Source organism: Cherax quadricarinatus, chromosome 39 (genome assembly GCF_038502225.1).
Source record: "Cherax quadricarinatus isolate ZL_2023a chromosome 39, ASM3850222v1, whole genome shotgun sequence".
NCBI classification, from domain to species: domain Eukaryota; kingdom Metazoa; phylum Arthropoda; class Malacostraca; order Decapoda; family Parastacidae; genus Cherax; species Cherax quadricarinatus.
Window position 1 is genome coordinate 14762288 of NC_091330.1, and position 26570 is coordinate 14788857.

Here is a 26570-nt window from a genome sequence, read left to right on the forward strand (position 1 = left end):
GGAAATATAGAGCAAAACAATGAAATCTGCTCTTTATTAATCTCTTAGCTTGCTTAGTCAAGACTTACCATTGTAACTTGCTTAATAGAGAGAGAGAGAGAGAGAGAGAGAGAGAGAGAGAGAGAGAGAGAGAGAGAGAGAGAGAGAGAGAGAGAGAGAGAGAGAGAGAGAGAGAGAGATATTGTCAAAATACCACAATATTGTCAAAGTACCACACTTGGATCCACTTCGAGGACAGCGTGAAACAAGCTTTTATGCCACAAGACGGGCAGAAAGCAGCAACTTCACTCTGGCTGTACCCTTCTCCAGAACATCACTCCATCTGAGATCATACATACCCAGGATGACTCGAGTATGGAACACATTCGTACAGCATAATGATGTCAACGAGATAACGTCAGTTGATCAAATGAAAATGCTGGCCCACAGATGGCTCCAACTTCATCCTGTCCCGTACTTGTATGTCTCATAACAATAAAAATGCTTTCAAATGAGCTGATGTAGGTAACAGCTCTTAGCTTGCCAATAAAGTTAGGAATCCTTAACCTGTAATGTAGCTGTCAATAAAGCTAGGGATCCTTAACCTTGTCAAACCCTGTTTAAAAAAAAAAAAAAAAAAAAAAAGAGAGAGAGAGAGAATTACCTTCGGATCTTGCTAAGCCAAAATATTATTAACCTTGGATCATGCTTAGTCAATACATTATTACCTCTGTAGCTAAGCCAAGGCTCGACCTCTCAGTTAAAACAAGCGTTGAGTTTCTCAGCTAAGTGTTTCCTCAACAGAGAAAGCTACAAAATCAAGCCTTACTGGGCAGCCAATTAAAGCACTGTGTCAGGGATATGGTAAAACTTCATTTTGAAAACTAACACCAAGAAATAAACAAAGGTAAATAAGCAGAAAGGTAAATTATAAGAAATTACTTAAACTTCATTAATATAGAATAAAATCGACTGTTATAATCAGGATGTGTGTGTGTGTGTGTGTGTGTGTGTGTGTGTGTGTGTGTGTGTGTGTGTGTGTGTGTGTAAGGAGAACAGGGACAGGATCAAGAGAGGAGGAAGAAAGAATGAAGTGTAGTGGTGGTAGAGGTAATGCTGGTAGTTGTAGTAGTAGTGGTTATTATTATTACTGGGGAGCGCTAAACCCATTGGGATTATACAGCACCTGTGGGGAAGGGGGGAGAGGGATGGAAGGTATTCAGGGTTAATTTAGGGAACTGGAGCACAGATACAGTTCCCTAGATCAGGAGTCCCTCACTAGCATCAAGGAACATTCCTTGAGGGAAGCAGTGGTGGCCAATAGGTTCAAAGGAGGAATTTACGTGTGCGAAGGTCACATGAACTAGGAAGCTGGGTTTTTATCGATTTGTTTGGTACATGCCATAAAAAAGAGCATTTTACACGAGTCTAATGGGCACGCAGATATTGTGAACACACACAAAAAAAAAAGGATATCGGGTAGATTTTTGCGTGCGATAACCCAGGATAAGCTAGGTTAACCCAGAAAAGGTCATGTAATGTGATTTTCATTGGGGTCTGCCTACTAGTGGTTTGAGTGGGGCTACCACTTCGTCAGTGGGCTGCACGTGGTCGTCCTTGCATCATGTGGGCTGCACGTGGTCGTCCTTGCATCATGTGGGCTGCACGTGGTCGTCCTTGCATCATGTAGGCTGCACGTGGTCGTCCTTGCGTCATGTGGGCTGCACGTGGTCATCCTGGCGTCATCTAGGCTGAATGAGGTCGTCTTGGGGGTCGTGATATTTACATTAGAGATCCTAGACTACAGTATGTCCTTGATGTCATCTAGGTCTGTATAAGTTGTATCATGTTTGTAGAAGTAAAGATTATTGTATTCACTATTATTATAGACTCGTAGGTGTCGTGCAATTCCCGAGGTCAGGAGAAGGAGGGGGGAGGGTAACCCGAAGTATCTTAGTATCAAGGGCCTTCCCCATCCTCCGAGGGGTTAAACTACCATTTCTCCTTCACCAAAGATAAATGCGAAACTCCAGGGGAGATGCACGAACGCCTCACCGGTCATGATAGAAATATTTAAGAACATACCATACCCCGGCCGGGATTGAACCCGCGGTCATAGAGTCTCAAAACTCCAGCCCGTCGCGTTAGCCACTAGACCAGCTAGCCACAATAAGATTCGTCCAACTAGGTATATTTCTACACCATAGGAAGGTTAGCACAGGCACCACTGTGACCACAAATGCAAGTTTTTACAGACGAATCTCCAGCTAGCGTGGCCGTGACGAACTCTAGCTCAAGTCCCCTCACTGCCGTCAACATGACTCACGAAATCGTAATGACACGATTGCAAACAAACCATACCCAGGCCGGGATTGAACCCGCGGTCAGAGAGTCTCAAAACTCCAGACCGTCGCGTTAGCCACTAGACCAGCTAGATTTCGTGAGTCATGTTGATGGCAGTGAGGGGACTTGAGCTAGAGTTCGTCACGGCCACGTTAGCTGGAGATTCGTCTGTAAAAACTTGCATTTGTGGTCACAGTGGTGCCTGTGCTAACCTTCCTATGGTGTAGAAATATACCTAGTTGGACGAATCTTATTGTGGCTAGCTGGTCTAGTGGCTAACGCGACGGGCTGGAGTTTTGAGACTCTCTGACCGCGGGTTCAATCCCGGCCGGGGTATGGTTTGTTTGCAATCGTGTCATTACGATTTCGTGAGTCATGTTTAAGAACATAAGAACATCCCTTCATATAGTAAGGGATTGATCAAGCTCCTGGAGAGCGAAACGTTGCCAAAATAAAATGTCAAATTAGTTGCATTTGTGTCCTTATATTTAACACATCCCTTCATATAATTGACAACAGACGTAGGGATACCTGTGATATAAACAGTAGCTAAGAATACTAGGATATAAACAATAACTGGAAACACTTGTGAAACAAACAGGAAGCAAGAACAGCTGTGGTAGAATCAATTCTAAATTTAGGAATCGCGAAGAGCGTATTTTTAAAAACAGCCACAATATAATTATCATGTAACTTTATGCATGCAGGATATTTTGAGAACTTCTGAATAGACAGCGTACCAGCATGGGTCTAGATCTCCATGATAGACAATTTACCTGGACAGGCCTACATTTACATGATAGAAAGTATATCTAGTTAGACCTAGATTTACATGGTGAACAATTTACAAGGATATGCCTATCCTATAATGCCTAAAGATAATTAATTAGCCGGGATGAGAGCTACAAGATCGATCGACTTTCCGAACACCGGATAACATCTGAATATAAGAGTAAAGACAACAAAAGTCAATTTGAGGGGAATCAGTGTCAGCCTTGATAGGTGGTGATCAGTCTTTCAAAAATAAAAATAAACTCTCAGATCGCATTTTAACTCTGCTTGGAAACCCTTGTTAAACCTGATTCTACCCCCCCCCCCGGCTGTCCCTCCAACTCTCATCCTTGTTCTTGACCCTCCCAAATACCACCAGGTACTGGATGAGGCAAGACCTAGTGGGCCCCGCTTATCTATGAAGTCACCTGCAGCTGCTGCACCTCACTTCTGCTCTAGTATATAAGGTCTGACCTCACTCCTCTGATTTAACACAGGATACACGCACCAAGTGGTGTATTTCTCCCAGTGTATATTGTATATGCTGAGATTTATTCTAATCTCTATTGTTAGGGAGGTTACGTACAGCATTAATGACTCTCGTGTAGTCGATAAGCTTTAATAAACCCCATTACCCAACCTTTGCTTTAGGCTTGAGGCTCAGACTGACCACCTTTTACCAGGGCTGAGGGACTGACCACCTTTTACCATGGCTGAGGGACGGACCACCTTTTACCAGGGCTGAGGGACTGACTACCTTTTACCAGGGCTGAGGGACTGATCAAGGGCTAACAACTCTTCACACAAGGCATGACAAGATGATCTAAAACAAGGAAGATGTTGACCATATCAGACACTATAGACAAGTCTTTGTATACAGTACGTGACACCTGACACACAACAACGAACCACATCCTCAGAGCGAGGCTAACACCAGGATATTCTGACAATGTTGCGGTAATATTATCTATTTTTCAACAATTGCCACACGTGTATCTTACTATCCTGTCGATAGATAGAGCTCTATTTGTTGTGACCTCCGAGGGCATTAACAAAATACAATGTGATTATATTAAGTGCATAGCCATCAACCAGTATTTCGTATTTTCAACGGGAAAAGCGCTAAACCGGTGAGGGTTGTCTTGCACCGGGGAAATGGTTATCAAATGAGTTTAATTCGAAGGAGAGGGTGACTAATTCATTGGACCAAGAGCTCTTCACCGACATCACGGCACCCCCTCCCCTTCTGACTGAAGGGTCAACAGTGTTACTTCATGGCTGAGAGACTGAACACTTCTGCCGTCTATAGCGTTTGTCACCTCTGTCTTCGACTGAAGAAGCCTGAAGATTATTATTATTATTATTATTATAATCAAAAAGAAGCGCTAAGCCACAAGGACTATACAGCAGAAGCCTGAAGAGCAATCGAAATGTTTCTAAGTACGTACTGCATGTGTGTCTTACTCGTCTCATGATTGGTATTGTGTGCTAGTAATGTAATAATAATGGAGGGGGAGGAGGAGGAGTAGACTAGTTATAATTCCAAGGTTGAAAGAGTCCTTCATGGTTCAAGGTTTAGAGTACCCTCTGTGAAGAATAACAATGCGATAGACGAGGAGGCAAGTTAAAAAGGAGGACAAAGAAGAAGAGGAGAAAGAGGAAAAGGAGGAGAAAGGAGGAGAAGTCGAGACAGGTGTCCGGTCAAACCACTATGTCTGTTAGTGGAGGAATTTTCCTTGGCCGGAAAAAAGTGTCTCAGGGGCGGGTCACAGAGCGACGTACGTCTGGCTGGCCGGCGGCGGCTGCTGCTCCACTGCTACGCGATGTTAAACCCCTTAAAAAACACATTGTATCTTAACCCTACTTGGAAACCCTTGGTAAACGTGTCAGTCCCTCTCCTCCTGTTCTTACCCTCGGATGCCCGAACACTACCGGGTATGATGGATATTTTTGTCTTTCCATAAAAAACACTTTCGTAAAATGCCATGAGTATACCTGGTGTGTACACTGACCTATATGTGGTTGCAGGGGTCGATCCACAGCTCCTGTCCCCGCCTCTTCGCTGGTCGCTACAGGTCCATTGTCTCCCTGCTCCAAGAGCCTTATCGTACCTCTTCTTAAAGATATGTATGGATCCTGCCAACACTACATCACTCTTCAGATTGTTTCACTTCCTGACAACTCTAAAGCTAAAGAAATGCTTCCTAACATCCCTATGACTGGGTTACAGGTACTGTGAGGCCCCTGGGTTACAGGTACTGTGAGGCCCCTGGGTTACAGGTACTGTGAGGCCCCTGGGTTACAGGTACTGTGAGGACCCTGGGTTACATGTACTGTGAGGACCCTGGGTTACAGGTTCTGCGAGGCCCCTGGGTTACAGGTGCTGCAAGGCCCCTGGGTTACAGGTGCTGCGAGGACCCTGGGTTACAGGAACTGTGAGGACCCTGGGTTACAGGTACTGCGAGGCCCCTGGGTTACAGGTACTGCGAGGCCCCTGGGTTACAGGTACTGCGAGGCCCCTGGGTTACAGGTACTGAGGACCCTGGGTTACAGGTACTGTGAGGACCCTGGGTTACAGGTACTGTGAGGTCCGTGGGTTACAGATACTGTGAGGTCCGTGGGTTACAGGTACTGTGAGGTCCGTGGGTTACAGGTACTGTGAGGCCCCTGAGTTACAGGTACTGTGAGGCTCCTGGGTTACAGGTACTGACCCCTCAAGGAAGGTTCCTTGATGTTGGTGAGGGGCTCTTGATTTAGGGAATTTGATCTGTGCTCCAGTTCCCCGAATTAAGCCTGAATGCCTTCCACATCCCCCCCCCCAGGCGCTGTATAATCCTCCGGGTTTAGCGCTTCCCCCTTGATTATAATAATAATACAGGTACTGAGGCCCCTGGGTTACAGGTACTGTGAGGACCCTGGGTTACAGGTACTGTGAGGACCCTGGGTTACAGGTGCTGCGAGGACCCTGGGTTACAAGTACTGCGAGGCCCCTGGGTTACAGGTACTGTGAGGACCCTGGGTTACAGGTACTGCGAGGACCCTGGGTTACAGGTACTGCGAGGATCCTGGGTTACAGGTACTGCGAGGACCCTGGGTTACAGGTACTGCGAGGACCCTGGGTTACAGGAACTGTGAGGACCCTGGGTTACATGTACTGCGAGGATCCTGGGTTACAGGTACTGCGAGGACCCTGGGTTACAGGTACTGCGAGGACCCTGGGTTACAGGAACTGTGAGGGCCCTGGGTTACAGGAACTGTGAGGACCCTGGGTTACAGGAACTGAGGACCCTGGGTTACAGGAACTGTGAGGACCCTGGGTTACAGGAACTGTGAGGACCCTGGGTTACAGGAACTGTGAGGACCCTGGGTTACAGGAACTGAGGACCCTGGGTTACAGGAACTGTGAGGACCCTGGGTTACAGGAACTGTGAGGACCCTGGGTTACAGGAACTGTGAGGACCCTGGGTTACAGGAACTGTGAGGACCCTGGGTTACAGGAACTGTGAGGACCCTGGGTTACAGGAACTGTGAGGACCCTGGGTTACAGGAACTGTGAGGACCCTGGGTTACAGGAACTGTGAGGACCCTGGGTTACAGGAACTGTGAGGACCCTGGGTTACACGAACTGTGAGGACCCTGGGTTACACGAACTGTGAGGACCCTGGGTTACACGAACTGTGAGGACCCTGGGTTACACGAACTGTGAGGACCCTGGGTTACAGGTACTGCGAGGACCCTGGGTTACGGGAACTGAGGACCCTGGGTTACAGGAACTGTGAGGACCCTGGGTTACAGGAACTGAGGACCATGGGTTACAGGTACTGTGAGGTCCGTGGGTTACAGGTACTGTGAGGACCCTGGGTTACAGGTACTGTGAGGTCCGTTGGTTACAGGTACTGTGAGGACCCTGGGTTACAGGTACTGTGAGGTCCGTTGGTTACAGGTACTGCGAGGTCCGTGGGTTACAGGTACTGCGAGGACCCTGGGTTACAGGAACTGAGGACCCTGGGTTACAGGAACTGTGAGGACCCTGGGTTACAGGAACTGTGAGGACCCTGGGTTACAGGTACTGCGAGGACCCTGGGTTACAGGTACTGCGAGGACCCTGGGTTACAGGAACTGTGAGGACCCTGGGTTACAGGAACTGTGAGGACCCTGGGTTACAGGAACTGTGAGGACCCTGGGTTACAGGAACTGAGGACCCTGGGTTACAGGTACTGCGAGGACCCTGGGTTACAGGAACTGTGAGGACCCTGGGTTACAGGAACTGTGAGGACCCTGGGTTACAGGAACTGTGAGGACCCTGGGTTACAGGAACTGTGAGGACCCTGGGTTACAGGTACTGTGAGGACCCTGGGTTACAGGTACTGCGAGGACCCTGGGTTACAGGTACTGTGAGGACCCTGGGTTACAGGTACTGTGAGGACCCTGGGTTACAGGAACTGTGAGGACCCTGGGTTACAGGTACTGTGAGGACCCTGGGTTACAGGTACTGCGAGGACCCTGGGTTACAGGTACTGTGAGGACTCGGTGATATTTTCAAACAGAAAAAGATAATCACAACAGTCAACAGTTCATCATATACGTGATATAATAACTTACTATAATTATAAACTTACATCAGTAACTGTAAGAACTTTTCACTTAATCTCTGGAGGCCCTCCAGGTGGCGGAGGCCCCTGGGCTGCAGCCCCTGGAGGCCCTCCAGGTGGCGGAGGCCCCTGGGCTGCAGCCCCTGGAGGCCCTCCAGGTGGCGGAGGCCCCTGGGCTGCAGCCCCTGGAGGCCCTTCAGATGGCAGAGCTCCCTGGGCTGCAGCCCCTCCATCTGGCGGAGGCCCCTGGGCTGCAGCCCCTGGAGGCCCTCCAGGTGGCGGAGGCCCCTGGGCTGCAGCCCCTGGAGGCCCTCCAGGTGGCGGAGGCCCCTGGGCTGCAGCCCCTGGAGGCCCTCCAGGTGGCGGAGGCCCCTGGGCTGCAGCCCCTGGAGGCCCTCCAGGTGGCGGAGGCCCCTGGGCTGCAGCCCCTGGAGGCCCTCCAGGTGGCGGAGGCCCCTGGGCTGCATCCCCTGGAGGCCCTCCAGGTGGCGGAGGCCCCTGGGCTGCAGCCCCTGGAGGCCCTCCAGGTGGCGGAGGCCCCTGGGCTGCAGCCCCTGGAAGCCCTCCAGGTGGCGGAGGCCCCTGGGCTGAAGCCCCTAAAACCCATGCCTCAATCCCAGCTGGTTCATAGAACATACCTTTCAGTTCCGGGACTCGTCTTGTTACAAACATTTGCACTTTCTCTTAATTTCTTGACGTGCTTGACGAGGTGTAGGTTCCATACTGGTGCTGCGTACTCCAATATGGGCCTGACGTACATGATGTACAGTTCGTGAATGACTCTTTAACCAGATGTGTGTGTGTGTGAGTGTGTTTACTTTTCAAGAAATACTATAATACAAACACTAAAATAATAATAATGTAAACGTATATAATTAAATCATTATTCCTATTCTAATATCAAACTTTAAAGCAATAATGATCAGAAATACTTTTCTGGTTGAGACCTATAATGAAAATTTCCTCAATAATGCAGGTTGGAAGAGTAACTTCAGTCAGAAGTCTAATAAATGTCTTAATAAATTGTAGACAATTCCAAGTGTATACTGTCTACTGAGAACGAGCAAGATCTCACGAACACAGTCACTCAAATCTAGGTATAAACTGACTACTGAGGGTCAGTTCTTCAACACGCCAGAGTCATGCTAGTTCTATACTTACCTTGTATCAGCTAGACAACTAGAATTATTTTATGACTCTCGGAACCACTTATAAACGTAAGCTATTATTTATATAATTCAATACGATTGGGTTCATTTATGTTAATTACTGAGAGAAATGTAATGTAGAAATAGTTAAATATGGAAATTTGATAACCCTCACATTCACGATCGTTCACACAGTTTGATGTCGTGTAAACACTGGGCCAGGGGAGTTAATAACATAATGTTATAAGCAATGAAGGGAACATGCAGCCTGTATACTGATTCACATATTGTTGACAAGATCCAGTGTTGTGCATGATAGGTGTTGCACTCGCTGAGTATCACCCTTGAGGTTGAGTCTCAGCTCCTGGCTCAAATTCTTAAACAACAATCGCCAATATTATTGATTTCAGATACCTACTCTTGAAACTCCATTTATTTTATTGTAATAATGATATAATATCTTTACTTACTACAAATACATATACAAGGTATACGGTCCTAGCTGACATCAATGACATACTACTATATAGAAAGTCGCTTGTTATGCTGAGAATTTCGGGCAAATTAGGTCAGTTTTGTCCCAGGATGCGACCCACACCAGTCGACTAACACCCAGGTACCTAGTTTACTGATGGGGAACATAGACAACCGGTGTAAGGAAACACGCCCAATGTTTCTACCCTCAATAAATAACAGTGTGACTTTGTCTATGGTCCAAGTCGGACCGAAACGTCATCGTTAGCTTCTCTCTTTTATGTGCGGGTTATTTGTGTATTTCTACCCTCGCCGAGAATCGAACCCGGACCCTAGGCTCGTGAAGCGAGAACTTCAGCTACCAGGCCATGGTACCCCGTGGCCATTAATTAATGTTTCCTCATCTAGCTCATTGCACTTATTTACCACCCTGAGACTGAAGATAAATTCTTCCCTAACATTTCTGTGGCTCATCTGGTTCTTTAATTTCCATCTATATACCCTCGGTCTATGCTTCACATTTCAAAGTCTGTCCCTAACTACTATGCCAACTCATTTAAATATATGTTATAATCACGTCTCCCTCATTTCTTCACTTAAAGTCGTCAGGTTCAACTCATTTGGTCTCCCTTTGTAACTCAATTCCCTAACTTTGTCAAAAGTCTTGTTGTATACCTTTGGACTTTTCAAATTTTCGTAAATGTTTGATCAGATGAGGATTCCATGCTGGTGTTTCATACACCATGAAGAGGTTTTTAAAGGCTTTTCTGAGACTAACCTCACATATACTGCAGATGCTGTGCAGTTTACATGCACTCCAAGATCTTTATCCTTTAGCGATATTTATAGTGGCTAGCATCTCAAACTGTATTCCGTCTCTGGGTTTCTCTCCCCATCCTCACTTTTTTACCTCGTATTTAAGTTGGTTAAACTCCAGTAATTACTTATCTGATCGGTCTTGCAGCTTGTTGAAGTCTTCCTGTGGCTTGTCTCTATCTTCTTCCGTTTTCATTCTTATCATTAGTCTTTCGTCATCGGTAAACATTCAAACATGATTCAGTCTTATCTAGCAGGTCATGGGAAGTCTCAGTTTCCCATCAAGAAACATCTGCCCTTACCATAACCCTCTTCATTCCGTTCGTTAGGAATACCTTGATTCACTGTAGCAACTTGTCTTACGTCCCTTCCTGCTCCTCTAATTTGTAAATCAATATTTGGCGAGGTACAGTCTCAAATGCTTTCCACCAGTCCAAGAATATGAAGTTGACCCATTCTTGTCTATCTTGCTTGGTCTCCGTGATTTTTGCCATAGTTTCAGTAGGTTAGCGAGGCAGTACATATCTTCCCTAAATTCATGCTGGGGTTCTATAGCAAAGTCCAGGTGTTAAAATAACCTTTACCTGATTATGTTTTCCAATACTCTGAAAAACACACATGTCAGCACTGTCTCCCTCTGCTTCATACAGTTCTTCCCTTCCCTTCCCTTCAGTATCCATAGTGATACGCTGCCAAGCCCCAGGGCTTTTAATGTGTCTAACTCTTTTAGTGATTTCATTACCTCTTTTGATTCGTGAACTGTATTAATTTTCGGTAGCCATTTCACCCTTTGTTTTCCCGGTACTATCCTTGTATCCTCAGTGAATTATTATCATTATTATAATCAAAACTAAGCGTTAAACCAGCCGGTCATACAGCGATGTCCTCAGTGAATACTTCCTTAAATCTTCTGTTTAATTCTTGTAAACTTCTCATCTTCTGTGAGCACTCCTCTCCTCCAGCCTTATTTCTTTAGCTTTTACACTCTCCTTCTTTCTTGTGTGACTGTGTAGCGGTAGTTCTGGCTCTGATCTGACTTTTCCTGCTCTGTTTATCTGACACACTCCTTCCCTTCTCCTCCTTCTTGAATGATCCCTAATCTTCCTTCCCGTCCCCACCCATCCTACCCCACGCCCTCCATACTCCTCCAGTCCCCTCCTCAGGGAATCAACTCACCCCACGCAAGTGACGGAACTTTCCTCCACGCATCCACTGGTTGGTCACTAATGGTTAGAGGCTTCGACAGAATTATGTATTCAATTTTGTGTCGGGGAGTGCTGCCACCTGGTGAGCGCTTATAAATATTGCTTAAGGTATATCAGTGTTTCTTAACCTTATTTTTTTCCAAGCCTCTTTAATTTATTTTTCAAATAATTTATGAACCTTTATCAGCTAAAGCTTCCGCTTCACACACAGAGGGCCCGGGTTCGATTCCCGGCGGGTGGAAACATTTCGACACGTTTCCTTACACCTGTTGTCCTGTTCACCTAGCAGCAAATAGGTACCTGGGTGTTAGTCGACTGGTGTGGGTCGCATCCTGGGGGACAAGATTAAGGACCCCAATGGAAATAAGTTAGACAGTCCTCGATGACGCACTGACTTTCTTGGGTTATCCTGGGTGGCTAACCCTCCGGGGTTAAAAATCCGAACGAAATCTTATCTTATCTTATCTTGAATGATCCAGACGTCAACAAAGTAGCTGATGCTGCGTATGTCTTTATAAAACACCTCTGATTATGGCATAAACCCTGGTAATAAATACCGACAAATTGGTTTAGAAAAACATGTGAGCAAACACTAGGACATATTAGAAAACGTTTCGGTCCTGAGACCTTGATCACTTCTCATGGTTCTAGGATCGAAACGTTTTCTATATCCTAGTGTGTGTTCGTGTGTCTTTCTAAAACACCTGTGATTACCATCAGGATTCATTATGAATTCAAACTGAGGTCTTTATTATAACCTAAATATCTGCCATGCTTGTTTTGTCCTGGATGACCCATCATGTAGCTCAGTCATCCTCTCGTCAGTAGGTCTAGGTATGTGGAGGAGAGGAAGACTCAGTCGTCAGTTTCTAATCATAGACGATGTGGCCTTGAGGGGGTAAGAATAGCTTTACTGTTAAAGCTCCTGGGCCGAGGGAAGGAGTCCAGTTGGGTTACAGTTGGCGCCTCTGGCATAATGTACAGTAAGTATTACCTCCGAATCCTAGTATGTCCTGTTTATTTATGATTTATATGAAATATATTCGTAACTAAGTACTTGAAACACTAGGAAAAATGTCGTACTTACAGCCTACGTAAGAAATGTTTTTATGGAACATAATGTCTATGGAAAATTAAAATTACCTGGATGAATCTCATTAGATACATACCAGTAATTTAATAAAAGTAACAAAGATAATTATTCTTTATCAAAGTTACGGAGACATGTAGGAATTTTAGGACGTAATAGGTCGCAAAAAATGTCCTCCTTCGATACCTACTGTCACATCTCCATAAGTCACTCTGGACCTATATTAATTTCAAATGAAATATACCTCACCATGAATTCTGGTAAACATTAATATGAATATGTGGACTGTATGTTAAATTTAATAAATGACTACATATACATTGAAGGAGAATTTATAATAATAACACTCACCAATTTATCTGGAGATTACTTAGTGTGTCATACACAACCCCCTGCCTAAAATATGAAAAAAATACTGGCCAGAATTTCAATATAATTATATAGACATGACTTAGCTGGGGTTCCTTGACTGTCCTGTCCACTCGCCTTCTCAAGTTCTGCAGGACTGCAATTCCAACAATTTCTGCTCCTATTTGGGAGGTTTCAACCACAATTTAACCTCCAGAGTGACGAAATTTATGCATATTTCACTAGCGTGCCTTTGCCCAGTTCAAAACAATGGCGTCCCTCCCCAGCGACGCTAACCCACTGGTTCATTTTTCTATTTACAAACTAATTTTTATTAACTACAATGTATTCCATCAATTTACATACAAAATACACTGTATTTTCGGAAAATATACAGCATTTTCCACAATGTCTATCTGCATACGTCGAATGAGAGACGTTAAGATACACTTATAATGTATATAATAACATTATGTAGGATATATGTATATTCCCCGAGAAGTGTATGTCTCTCGGTGTATATACACTATAAGTGATTCAACCAGCCAACTCGGCATCAGAGTACATAGTACTTTATCCACAACGCCAGACTCCCAAACTGTTAAGCATATATATATATATATATATATATATATGTATATATATATATGTATATATATGTATATATATATATGTATATATATATATGTATATATATATTCTGAAATCACCTGTTTACTGTGATCTTATTGCATATATATATGTATATATATATATATGTATATATATATATATGTATATATATATATGTATGTATATATATATATGTATGTATATATATGCGATAAGATCACAGTAAACAGGTGATTTCAGAATATGCAAAACAACCACTGTGAAAGAATAGAGAAATTCCAAGCGCTTTCGTGACTACTCACATTATCAAGGAACAATGAAAGTAGAGCATCAAAGGAAGGTATATAAGGGGTCTAGCGCACACCTCACTATCAGATCCCACGACAAAGCAACACCTGATGTGCGACTCATAAGAAAGGGAACACTGCAGCAGGCCCGCCGGCCCAACTAGACAGGTCCTTCACACAACCCACCAACAAACTATTCTACCCAAGAAATAAGAGTTTTAAAAATTATTATTTGTCCAATGTATTATTAAATTCTTCCCAAATTAATTACGTTTCTTGGGTATTTCAAATCATTACCTATTTCATAAATTTTTGATATTTCCTCATCTATGAACTCTGGACTACAAATTCGTAAAGCTCTCAAAAACATTGATGAGAAAACAAACAATTTAACTCTATCTTGATGCGAAGAGCAATAGTGGACATAGGAACAGTTATTTGTAGGTTTTCTATAACTTTTAAATTTGAATTCATTATTACCCTTAATAATTAAAACATCTAGAAAAGGCAATGAGTTATTTTCTTCAAACTCAACAGTAAAGTTTATAGAATGGGCTAGGCTATCTAATTTGCCAAGGAAATGGTGTATACCTACATTTTTGGACATAAGACACAAAATATCAACATATCTGAACCATTTAGCTCTATTAGGGAGGATTGTGTTAAGCAGCCTTGTTTCAAAAAATTCCATGTATAGGTTACTAAGAACAGGTGAAAGAGGATTTCCCATTGCCACTCAGAAGTTTGGTATGGCAATGGGAAATCCTCTTTCACCTGTTCTTAGTAACCTATACATGGAATTTTTTGAAACAAGGCTGCTTAACACAATCCTTCTTAATAGAGCTAAATGGTTCAGATATGTTGATATTTTGTGTCTTATCCCCAAAAATGTAGATATACACCATTTCCTTGGCAAATTAAATAGCTTAGCCCATTCTATAAACTTTACTGTTGAGTTTGAAGAAAATAACTCATTGCCTTTTCTAGATGTTTTAATTATTAAGGGTAATAATGAATTCAAATTTAAAATTTACAGAAAACCTACAAATAACTGTTCATATGTCCACTATTATTCTTTGCATCAAGATAGAGTTAAATTGTCTGTTTTATCATCAATGTTTTTGAGAGCTTTACGAATTTGTGGTCCTGAGTTCTTAGATGAGGAAATATCCAAAATTTATGAAATAGGTAATGATTTGAAATACCCAAGAAACGTAATTGATAAATCTTTTAAAGTTGCTAGAAACACTTTTTACAATCCAAAAAGGGACAACCAACCTTATTCAACTAAAAATATGTTGGTTCTCCCTTACCATGAAAACTTGGTTGATATGCCTTCTCTTCTTAAGACTTTTAATATTAAAGTTGTATTCAAAAATCTTGATACAGTAAAGAAAACTTTTGATAAAGAATTCCCCCCAAAATGCTGATGGATGTGTCTATAAGATTCCTTGTAAAATTTGCGATAAAGTTTATTACGGTCAAACTGGTAAAAGTCTTGAACTAAGATTAAAACAACATAAATATAACATTAGAACTGGACAAGATTCCAATGCTCTATTTATTCATGTAAGAGATTTTAACCATCCAATTGATTTCAAAAAGTTGAGAAAGTAGTATCAAGCAAGTCCATGGTCGACAGGAATATAATTGAATCTTGTTTCATAAAAAGCAGTTTTGACAATAATGTGAATATTTCCTTTGGTTTATATAAATTAAATCCATTTATAATTAATAGAATTTGAGAAGAATTTAATAATACATTGGACAAATAATAATTTTTAAAATTCTTATTTCTTGGGTAGAATAGTTTGTTGGTGGGTTGTGTGAAGGACCTGTCTAGTTGGGCCAGCGGGCCTGTTGCAGTGTTCCCTTTCTTATGAGTCGCATGTCAGATGTTCCTTTGTTGTGGGATCTGATAGTGAGGTGTGCGCTAGACCCCTTATATATCTTCCTTTGATGCTCTACTGTTGCAACCCCTGAATGGGTTGCAATATATATAATGTATATTACGTTTTCATATAATTTTATACTGCTTATATTTGCGATAATAGCTATATCGTGAATATATTGCTTTATATTATTATTATTTGACTTAGTTAAATTTTGTTAGGTAGGATGTAACATTATGTGCTCAGTTCAAGTCTTGATTGTCTAACTACTGTAATTATCGCTCTTTGCTCGTTATTCTGCCAGCTTCTGTTGCTGGGCAGTAACTGTCCACAGAGCTATCACGTGATCGAGGGGGGGTGCCCTCACCTCGCCTGAAGTATTCAGTCTGGTCTAGACTCGCTAGGTGGTTGGACGTATTCCAGACAAAGTGCCTAAATCTCCCTTATAGGCACTTGTTGGAAGACCATCTCTTGTCTCATTATTGTTAGTTCTGGAGACTGTTCACAGAACATTGTATAGACTTAGTGATTTTCGACGTTGTACTGAGGTTGTGTGTCGCATAGACACTCTAAACAACTCAGGTCCTGAGCTGTAGCTTCTGACCTAATTTGTACTGGTATCTGTGTATTATCACAGTCGGGGATTTTCTTAAGCTGAACTTAGATTCAGTAGTATGGGAGTTTTGTGACTTTTGTGGAAGATCTGCAGATGGTCCCTACTTAGTGTCGTTATGTTATCTCCTTGTTCCTGATTCTGTGTCGCAGTTCCTTGTTATATTGCTATTGGGCTTAGCATTCTTTTTATTGTTCAAGCAGACTGTTCTGACTGCCAGTTGGTCAAGAAGTTAGTTTATTTGAGGACTTTGTCAGTCACTTGTTTAAGTCTAGTCGAGTCGTGAGACAGAGAACTACTTAGAGCACTTACACACATACACACAAACTTACTTATACATATTTGTAATATCTTATTAAATGTTAATGTACCAGACGGTACTTAAGAATTATAAATGTGATATGTGCTTTCAACACAATAATATTATACACGAGAGAAGTGATTATTATTATTTTGATTATTATTAATTTAATTTACTTTGATAATATACCTCTAGACGATACTCAATAAATTTATTAAGTTTTATTTTCTCTAGTTAGTAACCTACCAGTTGTAATCAAGCTAGTGCTTTAGGATTACAACTGAATTCTAATGGATAATTGGACAAGGATACTGACTAATTGTTACGAAAACCAGTAACAGGCTGGATGCTAGAAGGGCAGTCCTTTCTAGTATTACTGGAGATCTCTAAGCTTTTAGAATCACGTTTTTTGTAACATCTACTTTCGTTGTTCCTTGATAATGTGAGTAGTCACGAAAGCGCTTGGAATTTCTCTATTCTTTCACAGTGGTTCTTTTGCATATATATATATATATATATATATATATATATATATATATATATATATATATATATATATATATATATATATATATATATATATATATATATATATGTATGTATACGTATATATATGCAATAAGATCACAGTAAACAGGTGATTTCAGAATATGCAAAACAACCACTCTGAAAGAATAGAGAAATTCCAAGCGCTTTCGTGACTACTCACATTATCAAGGAACTTGATAATGTGAGTAGTCACGAAAGCGCTTGGAATTTCTCTATTCTTTCAGAGTGGTTGTTTTGCACGTATATATATATATATACATATATATGCATAACAACCACTGCAAACAAATAGTGAACTTCCACTTCCAAGAACGTTTATGATTTGTCATATTATCAATGAATTGTAAAAGAGAAGATCAGCAGAAAGCATGTAAGGAGAAAATTACACCTGACAGTCAACTTACATCAGACTATTTATGGTGACGTAGGTAGGTGGTCAAGGACCTGTCAGAAACAACTTATATTCTGCCCAAGCTTCAAGATTTTAACTTGTCTAATATATCTTAAATTTTTCCCAAATTATATTAATTATAAATCAATGCAGTTTGTGTAATTCTAAAGCAATATTTATATTTTGAACACTATTTGTTATGAAACTTGATTCTATTTCTCTCGACCATGGACTTGCTTGATGTAACTTTCTCGACCTTTTGATAAAAATTGGATGGTTAAAATCTCTCACATGAATAAATAGAGGATCAGAAACCTCTCCACTTCAATGCTATATTTATGTTGTTTTAATCTTCGTAATAAATTTTATCACATATTTTACAAGAAATATTATAGACACAGCCGTCAGTATTTTGGGGGGAATTTTTTATCAAAAAATTTTTTTTACCCTATCAGGACTCTTAACTACAACTTTGATATTAAAATTCTTAAGTAGAGAAAGCATATCAACCAAGTTTTCATGGTAAGGGAGAACCAAAATATTTTTAGTTGAATAAGGTTGTTTGTCATTTTTTGAATTAAAGAAAAGTATTTTAAACAATTGTAAATAACTTATCAATTAAGTGTTTCGGGTATTTTAGATCATTAGCTATTTCACAAACCTTATTTCTTCATCTATGAACTTTGGGCTACAAATACACAAAGTTCTCACCAACACTGATGAGAATACAGAAAGTTTAACTCTATTATAATGTGAAGAATAATAGTGCTTTCTGTACATTTAAAATTATGGTTGCCTTCAATTAAAACATCTAGAAAAGGCAATGAGTTACTTTGTTCAAACTCAACAGTAAAATTTATTAATTTAACAAAGAAATGGTTTATATCTATATTCTTAGGCATCAGACATAAAATCATCAACATATCTATACCACTTACCTCTATTGGGAAGGATTTTGTTAAATAATTTTGTTTCAAAGTATTCCATGTACAAATTACTAAGGACAAGTGAGAGAGGATTTCCCATTGCCAGACCAAACTTCTGAGTGGAAATCTTGCCATTGATGGCAAACTTTGCATCAACAATACAGAGTTCGATAAGCTCAATGATTGTAAGTAGTGGCAATGGTAAACCGAAATTACCAAGTTCATCAGATAGGAAACTTAATAAATTATCATCTGGAACTTTTGTGAACAAAGAATTAACATCAAAGATAAAAATAATGTAATCGTTTAAACCAGTCATAATGCTGAACTTATCCACTAAATCCATAATATTTTTAACATTAAAGTTAGCAATTTTACCACGAATTGGGCTCAACATATCTACTAACTATTTAGATAATTTATAGGAAACCGAACCTATGGAGGTAATAATAAGTCTGGATGGATAATAATAGGTCTGGATGGATAACCTGATTTGGGAGTTTTATTAATCCAGACATACACGGTGAAGATGGTCTGGTGGGCATTAATTTTTTAATTCGTCTTTCAGTAGTCGTTTTTTATTAAAATTAATATTAACAAAATCTAAGGGTTTATTTCCAGGTTTGGAATAACTATTTGTATCATTTAAAAGATTATTCATTTTATTATTTATTTATTATTAAAGATTCGCCGGTATTCTCCCGGCCCGGGCCTTTTCCAAAGGTGGCCCGGCCTTGGCTCCCTCTTTAGGGAGTGTCTGAGACCTAAGTCTCCCATGGGAGGAGGCACAAGTACGTCCTCATCTTTGGGACCAACTGTCCCCAGGCCTAGCCACAAGCTAGGCCTCTCTGGTCTGCCATCCCCGCCCCAAGGGAGCAAATGGGAATGACAGTCTTATGAGCTAAAGGCTCGGGCTCAGGCACCTACCCTACCCTAGAAGGGTTAGGCATGGTGTCGATCCTATATTCATTTTGCCTTAGTAATCAGTTTCTTGCAGAATTATTACCGCATTTATTTTACTTGCTTACTAATATGCAAATTTTTATTATTAATAAGTTTTTCATAAGACTTAAAAAATCTGAGAGCAATTGGGAATATTTAGAATTTTGTTTTTGTTTTTGCAATTTCCACATTGAGTGTTTTAGAAGTTGCAATATTGAGATTTTAGACAATAACAGCAACAATAATAGCAATAATAAAATTCCTTGTATATCGTAGTTTCAATAATAATATTCCTTGTATATCGTAGTTTCAATAATATTCCTTGAATATCATAGTTTCAGTAACAACATTCCTTGTTTATCGTACTTTCAATAATATTCCTTGTTTATCGTAGCTTCAATAATATTCCTTGTTTATCGTAGCTTCAATAATATTCCTTGTTTATCGTACTTTCAATAATATTCCTTGTTTATCGTAGCTTCAATAATATTCCTTGTTTATCGTAGCTTCAATAATATTCCTTGTTTATCGTAGCTTCAATAATATTCCTTGTTTATCGTAGCTTCAATAATATTCCTTGTTTATCGTACTTTCAATAATATTCCTTATTTATCGTAGCTTCAATAATATTCCTTGTTTATCGTAGCTTCAATAATATTCACTGTTTATCGTAGTTTAATAATGTCCAAAAGAGTAGCAAAAATGACTCACGAAATCGTAATGACACTGCCGTCATGTTGACGGCAGTGAGGGGACTTGAGCTAGAGTTCATCACGGCCACGCTAGCTGGAGATTCGTCTGTAAAAACTTGCATTTGTGGTCACAGTGGTGCCTGTGCTAACCTTCCTATGGTGTAGAAATATACCTAGTTGGACGAATCTTATTGTGGCTAGCTGGTCCAGTGGCTAACGCGACGGGCTGGAGTTTTGAGACTCTATGACCGCGGGTTCAATCCCAGCCGGGGTATGGTTTAGTAGCAAAAATGTCTGAACTCATTTGTTTTAATTAAAGGAATTAAGGGGCAGCGGGCGGATGGATAGGGGATAAAAATGAGATAATGTACGAGAGTGTAAAACATACGACGTTCGTGGAAGAACAATGGCTGAGAAATAAGTGGCAGATATATGCGTGCTGAGAGGCTCTGCAACACCCGCGCTACGCCCAGTTGGTCACAGAAATTTCAGTCATACCAGCGGCCTTCGAGAGGACACGCCGACCTCTAATTGGACATGGATGATACATGAAGGATTTCAAGCTTCAGGAGGAAATGTGGATGTCGGAGGACATGGGTGATCTAACCATTGCATAACCGGTTGTTAGCCTGGAATCAGTTACGCAACCTTGAAGTGGGTAGGAAGTTTTTAGTGGATATGCAGGTTTCGAGACGACAGGCAGCTGTCAGTAAACAAGCAGGCTTCGAGCGGACAGGCAGCTGTCAGTAAACAAGCAGGCTTCGAGCGGACAGGCAGCTGTCAGTAAACATGAAGGCTTCGAGCGGACAGGCAGCTGTCAGTAAACAAGCAGGCTTCGAGCGGACAGGCAGCTGTCAGTAAACAAGCAGGCTTCGAGCGGACAGGCAGCTGTCAGTAAACATGCAGGCTTCGAGCGGACAGGCAGCTGTCAGTAAACATGCAGGCTTCGAGCGGACAGGCAGCTGTAAGCAAACATTCAGGCTTCGAGCGGACAGGCAGCTGTCAGTAAACATGCAGGCTTCGAGCAGACAGGCAGCTGTCAGTAAACATGCAGGCTTCGAACAGACAGGCAGCTGTCAGCAAACATTAAAGCTTCGAGCGGGCAGGCAGCTGTCAGTAAACAAGCAGGCTTCGAGCAGACAGGCAGCTGTCAGCAAACATTCAAGCTTCGAGCGGACAGGCAGCTGTCAGCAAACTTTCAAGCTTCGAGCTGACAGGCAGCTGTCAGTAAACATGCAGGCTTTGAGCGGACAGGCAGTTGTCAGCAAACATTCAGGCTTCGAGCGGACAGGCAGCTGTCAGTAAACATGCAGGCTTCGAGCGGACAGGCAGCTGTCAGCAAACACGCAGGCTTTGAGCGGACAGGCAGCTGTCAGCAAACATTCAACCTTCGAGCGGACAGGCAGCTGTCAGTAAACATGCAGGCTTCGAGCAGACAGGCAGCTGTCAGTAAACATGCAGGCTTCGAACAGACAGGCAGCTGTCAGCAAACATTAAAGCTTCGAGCGGGCAGGCAGCTGTCAGTAAACAAGCAGGCTTCGAGCAGACAGGCAGCTGTCAGCAAACATTCAAGCTTCGAGCGGACAGGCAGCTGTCAGCAAACTTTCAAGCTTCGAGCTGACAGGCAGCTGTCAGTAAACATGCAGGTTTCGAGCAGACAGGCAGCTGTCAGTAAACATGGAGGCTTCGAGCAGACAGGCAGCTGTCAGCAAACATTCAAGCTTCGAGCGGACAGGCAGCTGTCAGTAAACATGCAGGCTTCGAGCAGACAGGCAGCTGTCAGTAAGCATGCAGGCTTTGAGCGGACAGGCAGTTGTCAGCAAACATTCAGGCTTCGAGCGGACAGGCAGCTGTCAGTAAACATCCAGGCTTCGAGCGGACAGGCAGCTGTAAGCAAACATTCAGGCTTCGAGCGGACAGGCAGCTGTCAGTAAACAAGCAGGCTTCGAGCGGACAGGCAGCTGTCAGTAAACATGAAGGCTTCGAGCGGACAGGCAGCTGTCAGTAAACAAGCAGGCTTCGAGCGGACAGGCAGCTGTCAGTAAACAAGCAGGCTTCGAGCGGACAGGCAGCTGTCAGTAAACATGCAGGCTTCGAGCGGACAGGCAGCTGTCAGTAAACATGCAGGCTTCGAGCGGACAGGCAGCTGTAAGCAAACATTCAGGCTTCGAGCGGACAGGCAGCTGTCAGTAAGCATGCAGGCTTTGAGCGGACAGGCAGTTGTCAGCAAACATTCAACCTTCGAGCGGACAGGCAGCTGTCAGTAAACATGCAGGCTTCGAGCGGACAGGCAGCTGTCAGCAAACATGCAGGCTTTGAGCGGACAGGCAGCTGTCAGCAAACATTCAACCTTCGAGCGGACAGGCAGCTGTCAGTAAACATGCAGGCTTCGAGCAGACAGGCAGCTGTCAGTAAACATGCAGGCTTCGAACAGACAGGCAGCTGTCAGCAAACATTAAAGCTTCGAGCGGGCAGGCAGCTGTCAGTAAACAAGCAGGCTTCGAGCAGACAGGCAGCTGTCAGCAAACATTCAAGCTTCGAGCGGACAGGCAGCTGTCAGCAAACTTTCAAGCTTCGAGCTGACAGGCAGCTGTCAGTAAACATGCAGGCTTCGAGCAGACAGGCAGCTGTCAGTAAACATGGAGGCTTCGAGCAGACAGGCAGCTGTCAGCAAACATTCAAGCTTCGAGCGGACAGGCAGCTGTCAGTAAACATGCAGGCTTCGAGCAGACAGGCAGCTGTCAGTAAGCATGCAGGCTTTGAGCGGACAGGCAGTTGTCAGCAAACATTCAGGCTTCGAGCGGACAGGCAGCTGTCAGTAAACATGCAGGCTTCGAGCGGACAGGCAGCTGTCAGCAAACATGCAGGCTTTGAGCGGACAGGCAGCTGTCAGCAAACATTCAAGCTTCGAGCGGACAGGCAGCTGTCAGTAAACATGCAGGCTTCGAGCAGACAGGCAGCTGTCAGTAAACATGCAGGCTTCGAACAGACAGGCAGCTGTCAGCAAACATTCAAGCTTCGAGCGGACAGGCAGCTGTCAGTAAACAAGCAGGCTTCGAGCAGACAGGCACCTGTCAGTAAACATGCAGGCTTCGAGCAGACAGGCAGCTGTCAGCAAACATTCAAGCGTCGAGCGGACAGGTAGCTGTCAGTAAACAAGCAGGCTTCGAGCAGATAGGCAGCTGTCAGTAAACATGCAGGCTTCGAGCAGACAGGCAGCTGTCAGCAAACATTCAAGCTTCGAGCGGAAAGGCAGCTGTCAGCAAACATTCAAGCTTCGAGCGGACAGGCAGCTGTCAGTAAACATGCAGGCTTCGAGCAGACAGGCAGCTGTCAGTAAACATGGAGGCTTCGAGCAGACAAGCAGCTGTCAGCAAACATTCAAGCTTCGAGCGGACAGGCAGCTGTCAGTAAACAAGCAGGCTTCGAGCAGACAGGCAGCTGTCAGTAAGCATGCAGGCTTTGAGCGGACAGGCAGTTGTCAGCAAACATTCAGGCTTCGAGCGGACAGGCAGCTGTCAGTAAACATGCAGGCTTCGAGCGGACAGGCAGCTGTCAGCAAACATGCAGGCTTTGAGCGGACAGGCAGCTGTCAGCAAACATTCAAGCTTCGAGGGGACAGGCAGCTGTCAGTAAACATGCAGGCTTCGAGCAGACAGGCAGCTGTCAGTAAACATACAGGCTTCGAACAGACAGGCAGCTGTCAGCAAACATTAAAGCTTCGAGCGGACAGGCAGCTGTCAGTAAACAAGCAGGCTTCGAGCAGACAGGCAGCTGTCAGCAAACATTCAAGCTTCGAGCGGACAGGCAGCTGTCAGCAAACATTCAAGCTTCGAGCGGACAGGCAGCTGTCAGTAAACATGCAGGCTTCGAGCAGACAGGCAGCTGTCAGTAAACATGGAGGCTTCGAGCAGACAAGCAGCTGTCATCAAATATTCAAGCTTCGAGCTGACAGGCAGCTGTCAGTAAACAAGCAGGCTTCGAGCAGACAGGCAGCTGTCAGTAAACATGCAGGCTTCGAGCAGACAGGCAGCTGTCAGCAAACATTCAAGCTTCGAGCGGACAGGCAGCTGTCAGCAAACATTCAAGCTTCGAGCGGACAGGCAGCTGTCAGTAAAGAAGCAAGCTTCGAGCAGACAGGCAGCTGTCAGTAAACATGCAGGCTTCGAGCAGACAGGCAGCTGTCAGTAAACATGCAGGCTTCGAGCAGACAGGCAGCTGTCAGTAAACATGCAGGCTTCGAGCAGACAGGCAGCTGTCAGTAAACAAGCAGGCTCGAAAAAACTGCTGCAGGCCAGGACTCGACCCTACGGACGTGGCACCTCCTTGTGAGACAACACAACATACGCATCACCACTCAGCCACCGATCCTCGTACCAAGGTGAAAAAAACACATAGCTCTGTGCTGCGTGCTTGGTTCTTGTAGGATCGGCGGTTCAGTGGTAAAGGTGATGCAAATGTTGTGTTGTCTCACGAGGCGGTACAACGTTCGTAGGGTCGAGTCCTGGCCTGCCGCAGTTTGGTGTGTATATATATATATATATATATATATATATATATATATATATATATATATATATATATATATATATATATATATATATATATATATATATGCAATAAGATCACAGTAAACAGGTGATTTCAAAATATGCAAAACAACCACTCTGAAAGAATAGAGAAATTCCAAGCGCTTTCGTGACTACTCACATTATCAAGGAACTCAGTTCCTTGATAATGTGAGTAGTCACGAAAGCGCTTGGAATTTCTCTATTCTTTCAGAGTGGTTGTTTTATATATATATATATATATATATATATATATATATATATATATATATATATATATATATATATATATATATATATATATATATATATATATATATATATATATATATATATATATATATATATATATATATATATACGCGCCACCTCTAGAACTTTACTGGGGACTCTCATCCTCAGAGAAGATAATAAACGTACCTCAGGGAACTCAAGGTTTTCCCCGGAGCTGTTTGAATATTTTCTTCTCCTACCACCCCCTATATTTTATATTCTATATGAAATTTTATTAATAGACAGAATACATTGACAGAAAACACAAACATAAGTACATTGGTACAATATATAAAAAAATTATGAATCTTCTCCAGCTCCTTATAAACTTATAATAGATGGAGTAGCATGAGACGTGGAATATATAAAAGGTTTCTGAATGAAATCCAAAAAATACTTTTTTCTCGAAATCTGCCTTTTTTTTATTTCCTCGGAGGAGAGTAACCCATCCACTTCAAGGTTCGATGTGTTATGCGTTCAGAGATGCTTTTCTCCATTCCTCTGTGGTAACAAGAATAATTGTTGACGATTCAGCAACTTGTGATAGGCTATGGGTTCCCACAGTCTACATTAGAGGTATACCTTTTATTACTGTATAAAATATTTTATAATACTATATCTTATTATTTTTCCCAGTTGTCTGCTATTTCTTTTAGGGCTGTCACTGATATAGTGTCGTAGACGGGTCGTCACTTGTACAAACACCGACACACCTTCGGTGTCCCTGCTATAGTGTCGTAGACGGGTCATCACTTGTACAAACGCCGACACACCTTCGGTGTCCCTGCCATAGTGTCGTAGACGGGTCGTCACTTGTACAAACACCGACACACCTTCGGTGTCCCTGCTATAGTGTCGTAGACGGGTCGTCACTTGTACAAACACCGACACACCTTCGGTGTCCCTGCTATAGTGTCGTAGACGAGTCGTCACTTGTACAAACACCGACACACCTTCGGTGTCCCTGCTATAGTGTCGTAGACGGGTCGTCACTTGTACAAACGCCGACACACCTTCGGTGTCCCTGCCATAGGGTCGTAGACGGGTCGTCACTTGTACAAACGCCGACACACCTTCCGTGTCCCTGCCATAGGGTCGTAGATGGGCCGTCACTTGTACAAACGCCGACACACCTTCGGTGTCCCTGCCATAATGTCGTAGACGGGTCGTCACTTGTACAAACACCGACACACCTTCGGTGTCCCTGCTATAGTGTCGTAGACGGGTCGTCACTTGTACAAACACCGACACACCTTCGGTGTCCCTGCTATAGTGTCGTAGACGGGTCGTCACTTGTACAAACACCGACACACCTTCGGTGTCCCTGCTATAGTGTCGTAGACGGGTCGTCACTTGTACAAACGCCGACACACCTTCGGTGTCCCTGCCATAGGGTCGTAGACGGGTCGTCACTTGTACAAACGCCGACACACCTTCGGTGTCCCTGCCATAGGGTCGTAGATGGGCCGTCACTTGTACAAACGCCGACACACCTTCGGTGTCCCTGCCATAATGTCGTAGACGGGTCGTCACTTGTACAAACGCCGACACACCTTCGGTGTCCCTGCCATAGGGTCGTAGACGGGTCGTCACTTGTACAAACGCCGACACACCTTCGGTGTCCCTGCCATAGGGTCGTAGACGGGGTCATGACTTGTACAAACGCCGACACACCTTCGGTGTCCCTGCCATAGGGTCGTAGACGGGGTCATCACTTGTACAAACGCCGACACACCTTCGGTGTCCCTGCCATAGGGT